This window comes from Perissodus microlepis, chromosome 17 (assembly GCF_051167445.1).
Source record: "Perissodus microlepis isolate ML-2025 ecotype Zambia chromosome 17, ASM5116744v1, whole genome shotgun sequence".
Taxonomy (NCBI): Eukaryota; Metazoa; Chordata; class Actinopteri; order Cichliformes; family Cichlidae; genus Perissodus; species Perissodus microlepis.
The window spans coordinates 34,370,271-34,377,488 of record NC_140477.1 but is presented as its reverse complement, the minus strand read 5'-3'; the positions used below and the strand labels follow the sequence as shown (position 1 = coordinate 34,377,488).

Here is a 7,218-nt window from a genome sequence, read left to right as displayed (position 1 = left end):
TCTCTTAGAAATGTTGGAACTAAATAATGAATGTGTTACAGTTAAAGTGAAACACTGGTCAGTGTAAATGGCTCATTAGGACACAGAAACCTTTAAATTAAACCTGATATCTAGTGTCAAACAATATCAAAGCTGTAAAAGATGTTTACAGTCAGAATTTATAAAACTATGATTGTAAATAAATTCAAACAAGTGAGGTTTTCTCTTTGTGCTGAATAGCAACACTGTGATTTCTTAGACTGTAAGCTTTACTTCAGCACAACCAGTTGTAGAAGCTGCCACTCCAAATGTCTTTTGATAACAAGAAAAAAATACCTTTTCGGTACACGGCCTGAAGTTCTTCTCCGACATCTTCTGCCATCAGCTTTGTCTGCTGGTTTGAAGACAATAAACCACAAAAAAGATGATTTAGTCACTTTGTCTGCGTCATGCAGCTCGAATGTGTCGTGTAACGATGTTGAATAGCCGTCGTTATCCCTCTGCTGCGTCAGTAGGATTGTACTGTAAAGCATCTCATTGATATGTGAGGAATGCTAATGTAACACGATAACAGACTTACATCATTAAAATATAAAGGGCAGGAGATATTTAGATATTTTTTATATTTATATTACATTTTATAGCTGACAGATATTACTAAATAGATAGAATTTACTAAATAGCTGGATGAACATGAAAAATATGTCTATAATAACAAATGACCATGAGAGCCAGTAGAATTAATTCAACTGGACACTCAAAAGACGTCCTTAAATGCTCTTTAAGTGGCAGAACAGATTAACAAACAGTTAATCGCTTACTTGAGATGAAATCTGCTCAGCTACTTTGAAAACAGCTTCTAACTGGTTCCTCCTTTAACAGGATGACTGCTCAGGGGTAAGGCCATCATGCAGTCCAGCAACCTTTATGGTTCTGCTTTGATTCACCAGGAACTATTAGGGAAACCTTCCAGCGCCTCCTGTGAAAGAGACAGGGATAAACACAAACATTTATTAACATGTTCCACAGTGTTCCAGTTTGATTTTCTCATCCTGTGGGCAACAACATACAGGGATGCAGGTTTATTGTTAACTTTTGTAAGGTTTATTTAGTGAACATATCCAGCTGCAGCTCCACTGTGATCCTGAACTGGATAAGCACTTAAGAAAATGTGTCAATAAATGGACATACATTAACTTACTATATTTATCCAAACAGACTGGACCAATAATGCTTCACTGAGTTACAGTGTAAGAATGTCTTGTGCTGATATACCTGCAAACTTGACAAAAAAGGTTTTTCAGACTGCATGTAGCTGTCCTCTATGTCAGCTAGCACATTTACATTTATGTCACACTTATTTCTGCTTTCCCATTTTATAATTATTACTTACATTTTGATTAGATACCTTGAGTTTGTAAATGAACATAATTGGAATATAATGTATCCAATTCAGGGTTGCGGGAGGATGAAGCCTATCCCAGCTGATACAGGACAGAGACAGGACAGGCTGCCAGTTTATTGCAGGGCTAACACAATATGTGTAACAGAAAATCCACTTAAATGTTTGATATTTGTTATAATAATCATAATTATGACTATTATTTAAAGGTTTCTTCATAAATACATTTTGATTTTTTATAACCCCTAAAATACAAACCTGAGCTGTTTCAGATTCTGACCTCTGACCTCAGTGACCTGGCTGTGTCCTCACTGCAGCTCCCTCTTGGAAGTACGTCTGCTTCTTGTCTTCCCCCAGTGTTGACCGCCTGCCCTTGATATCACGTACTGTAACTGAGGAACAAAAAAGGACAAACACTTGCCTTCATTTAAGAAGTACATTCATACAGAGATAATCTATGGAAGCACACTAGTTCACCCTTTTGGGAGGAATCAGTTCCTGTGAAACATTTCTGTAAATGAACATCATGTGGAGAATGAATGAAATGAGTTCTTCAGGTGACTCAGCAGTCCCACACTGACAAATGAAATCTAGTTAAACTATTAAGCATATTTGCTCTTCTGAAATCTGTGTTAAACAACAACAAACATAAATTAGTAGCAAAAATACAGCTGAGTATAGGCTTTACAAACCACCAGCAGCCATAATTCAAAATTTTAATCTTCAAATGTTTCTGAGCCGTCTTCAACCTGCTTTTAACACATTAAAGTCCCAATAAATAAAGTCAATGCAGCCTGACTCAATCCTAAATGTTCAGAGACACACAGAGACACAGAGGTACCGTTTAAAGTTTAGTGTTAACTTGAGTCACTGATCATTTACAGTATTACAGAGTCTGGCAGTCTTTGCATGATGTCCACGTCACTGTACGTTTCTAGCTGACTCTCAGGTGTGACAGGTGTGCCAGCAGGAAAGAGTAATAATAACCTGCATCCTGAGGTTTGTCATGCAGGATTAAAGGAGCCAGGCTTTGTTCACACAGCTAGGATTGTATTTTACACTGACCCTGGGTCAGTATAAGTATCATACAGTTTAAACGAAGCACTGAAACTTGCACATATTTATTACAGATGTACTGAAGCTAATCGAGATATTTGCTGTCAATCTGTGGCTGCGATTAAACACTTTACTGGAAACTTTATTAACTAGTAACTTCATCAGTCATGACAGAAGCTAATATTTCTGTGCTAACATCGTTTAAACCAAAGACTGTATGGACGACGCGACACCGCCTCCTCCCATTGTGCAAAAATGAAGCCAAAATATCCCGCTTGTGGAGGCTGCCATCTTGCAAATTTGGAGCCAGAGTCTGCGCAGTAGTGACTTGAGGTGGAGCGACTATGTAACACTCCCGCCCACACACCCGCTGGACGTGACCGCAAACACGCCCCCTACACTTTTTACGTAGCACCTGTGGCTCGAGTTTTTTGCTGGTTTACTGCGACTGACGACTCGTTTAATTAAGGTAAATTAAATGTCACTGTTATAAGAAAAGACACACAGCTTATCATCTTATAGTTCTAAAATCGCTCTGTTGTTAATTCGTTTGCTAGATTAGCCGCTAGCATACGCACTGTGTTGGAGGCTTGTTGCTAGCTAGTTAGCGATGCTACACACCTGTTACTCTAATAGTCTGTGTTATTGAAGGATTCAGCACTTCTTAAGTTTTTTTTTATCCATTTTTAGACAGCGATGAGATCAGCTGCACACTCTACAGAGGCCCAGAGTTACTGTTAATATCAAAAATATAATGCTGTCCTTTGAGATTTTAACATTTAAGACTGAGTGTAATGGATCTAAAACGGTTTAAATCTCTAGTCTACAGCCTGGTAACATGGAAACTTTAAAAACAGCAGCAGAAGGTTTCAGTAGTGTAGTCTAATGTGTTCTTTTCATTTAATAATAATCCATATTATGTATAACAGCTACATTCAACCTGGAGAGAAACTAGTGAGGGAGACCATCAGGACTAAGCTGGGTTTCTGGGTCCAGAGGTTTGGAGAAACTTCTTCCCTTTCTTTCATCACAGCTGTCCTGTGCCAGAAGTTCTGTTGACCACTGAAAGAGGCATCATTTAAGAAACACCAGGAACACTGAAGCTCATCGCATTGATCAAGCAGGACTCATGATCTTCACCAGCAGCTCCCTCACAGGGAAATCTTCAGCACTCCTCTGTAGGCCCGCCCCAGAAGATGGATAAACCCAGCATTTCATGAACACTGTGATGGAGACCTTTGGTTTGTGTAATGTTATAAATACTCGGATACTCCCCAGAGGCTCTGGACTTTTACATAAAGATATTATATTCAGTCCTGTAGAAAGTTATATATTTAAAAATATATGATCCTCTCTGGTTACTCTGGTATGAATAACTCTGCATCACTTTATGGTAAATAACACACTATCTGCAAAAAACAGTTTGTAGTTCAACATACAAGTGACGACCTTTGACCTTCATCAGGTTTTATTTAATTGTGTTAGAGAAACTGAAGCGTGCTCTTCATGCAGCTGAGTACATCAAGTGTTTAAAACGGAAGCTGTGCAGGTCTGAGATCAGCAGCTTTCTGAAACACCAAACTGAGGTCCTGTTAATGCTGATATATAGTGACACAGTTACATGAGTGATTAATCCTTTTGGTTTTTTGTCTTTAACTTTATCAATAAAACAGCTGCAGCTTTCACTGCAGCACATGTGGTACGTTAACCTTTGTACTGTTTTCATCAGTTCATTTTGCAGTTAACATGTGAACATGTTGGATGATCTGTCTGCTGTCACTGGGTGGTGCTGAGGTCTGAATCTGAGGGCAGCTCCTGTAATCGCAAAGACAACAGAACCATCAAACTCAAATATAAATTTTATCCCTCAAAATTGAAATAAAGCTGATTCTTCTGTCCTCACACACTCAGGATCTGATGTTCTTCTCTTACATTTTTTTCAGTATTACAATACACTACAGTACTTTAATCCATAGTTCCTGATTAATGAGGAGCTACAAGGTACAAGCTTTTTTCTTTCTTTTTTTTTTTTTAAGTTACTGTCTTTATAGATGTGGCAAGAGACTGAAAACATGCTGTTGTTTGCACATATTTAATATTCAGCTCTGCACAGGAGCTGAAGCAGGATGCAGCCTGTTGCTTTTACAGTATAATACTTGTAATAAAAGTACAGTAACAGTAATTAGTGACTGAGTAGCCCGGAGCGTTTCTCTTGATTTCTTTAGTCGGTGTAAATTCATTCAACCTGCACGGGTTAGCTAAACGAACCCTGACAGCCGAGTCCTCATCTTAGCTAGCTAGGTCTCAGGACCGAGCTAAGGACGGTAGTTACGGATTAGCTTACAAACACGTTTAACTTACCGAAAAAGTGCAGCGGGGCCTCGGGTCCTTCTGTTGGGTAGTCCAGTTTACTGAAGAACACCTCAGGCTGTCAGGTTAAAACAGTCGGTCGTGTTTTCGTAGCGTAAACGCTGGCCCTCCTCTCAGAGCCTACGCTCTATCTGCTATTCCCGAACAGAGATACGCAAGTTTCTCCGTGACTGCAGCTGCCAGTCAAAGCTGTTATGATGACGTTTCACCCCAATTTAACATCACCGCGGTAGGAATTAGAATCAAACTTATGGGAGAGGAGACCCCTTGGACATCAATCAGCGTGATGAGAACTATTGATAACAAAAGAAAGAATCTTTGGAAAAAAATTATCTAAGGAGAATAAATTTATTTTAGTCTGACCCCAGTCCCATCCGCTAACATGGAGGAGGCGGGGTTTATGACCTATACTGCAGCCAGACACCAGGGGGCGATAGAGACGTTTTGGCTTCATTTTTCATGTTTAATCATTTAAATCAGTCATTGGTTTAAACAGTAACAGCTTTACTACAATATAAGCTAACGTTTACACCGTAACTTAAAGCTAGCACCATAAAGACGGTAAAACACGTAATAATATCTACAAATGCATCTTAAAGCTGTTATATTAGCACTCGGTGTATTACTAACATAACCACATTAACATTATTGACACTCGCTGACTTTTAATAGTCATTCTATAAATGCTGTCCGTTTAAATGGTCTTACCTGTAAACACTGCTGTATCCACCGGATTCCAGCCAGAGTGGATTCTGGAGTCTTCCCACGCTCCTGTTAGTGATCCTCCATCTGGATGGATGATAACAACCTTCTGAACAATCTAGCAGGCCCATATCTATGGGACTGATTTGTGCTAATAACGCCATTTCATAAAGACATCTGTAAATTTTGATAGAAGACTCAGACACACATAAATATGGCTTTGCCTTATAGAATTCAGCATCTCCGTGCTGGGGAAATAGCTTTTACAGCTGTTTGAGCTAAGATTTTCAAGTTATTCAAAAATTAAAACCTATACTTTGTGTCGGGCGAGAACTCCATTCAAATGCATGTATCAGTGAGAAACGCACTGTCTTGGCGAAATAAAGCGGTTCTCGTCAACTTCAAAAAGACAGCTGTAACTTTTGATAGAAGGCTCAGATATACTTATTTATGGCTTTATCTTTTAGAATTCTATATCCCCGTGTTGAGCAAACAGGTTTTAAAGCTGTTTGAGCTAAGATTTCCGAGTTAATCACAAGATGAAAACCTATACTTTGTTTCGTGCGAGAACTCCATTCAAATGCATGTAACAGTCAGAAACGCACTGTCTTGGCGAAATAAAGTGTTTTTGTACAACTTCATGAAGTTACATGTAACTTTTGATAGAAGGCTCAGACACACATATTTATGGTTTTATCTCATAGAATTCAATATCCCCGTGTTGAGCAGACAGGTTTTGCAGCTGTTTGAGCTAAGATTTTCAACTTATTCACAAAATGAAAACCTATACTTTGTGTCGGGCGAGAACTCCATTCAAATGCATGTATCAGTGAGAAACGCACTGTCTTGGAGAAATAAAGCCTTTTTGTACAACTTCATAAACATAGCTATAACTTTTGATAGAAGACTCAGATATACGTATTTATAGCTTTGCCTTATAGAATTCAGCATCTCCGTGCTGGGGAAATAGGTTTTGCAGCTGTTTGAGCTAAGATTTTCAAGTTATTCACAAAATGAAAACCTATACTTTGTGTCGGGCGAGAACTCCATTCAAATGCATGCAATAGCGAGAAACGCACTGTCTTAGCGAAATAAAGCGTTTTTGTACAACTTCATAAACATAGCTATAACTTTTGATAGAAGACTCAGATATACGTATTTATAGCTTTGCCTTATAGAATTCAGCATCTCCGTGCTGGGGAAATAGGTTTTGCAGCTGTTTGAGCTAAGATTTTCAAGTTATTCACAAAATGAAAACCTATACTTTGTGTCGGGCGAGAACTCCATTCAAATGCATGTATCAGTGAGAAACGCACTGTCTTGGAGAAATAAAACCTTTTTGTACAACTTCATAAACATAGCTATAACTTTTGATAGAAGACTCAGACACACATAAATATGGTTTTGCCTTATAGAATTCAGCATCTCCGTGCTGGGGAAATAGGTTTTGCAGCTGTTTGAGCTAAGATTTTAAAGTTATTCACAAAATGAAAACCTATACTTTGTGTCGGGCGAGAACTCCATTCAAATGCATGTATCAGTGAGAAACGTACTGTCTTGGAGAAATAAAACCTTTTTATACAACTTCATAAAAATAGCTATAACTTTTGATAGAAGACTCAGATATACGTATTTATAGCTTTGCCTTATAGAATTCAGCATCTCCGTGCTGGGCAAACAGGTTTTGCAGCTGTTTGAGCTAAGATTTT

General features: G+C 38.5%; 1 long non-coding RNA gene across 1 annotated transcript; it reads right to left on the bottom strand.

Moving 5' to 3' along the window:
* Positions 1-320: 320 nt before the first annotated feature.
* Positions 321-2,031, bottom strand: LOC146369981 (uncharacterized). The gene is made up of 3 exons (XR_014797286.1): positions 1,662-2,031; positions 801-958; positions 321-373 (listed from the first exon to the last, which is right to left on the bottom strand). It is a non-coding gene; the product is annotated as an uncharacterized LOC146369981 (long non-coding RNA).
* Positions 2,032-7,218: the final 5,187 nt, after the last annotated feature.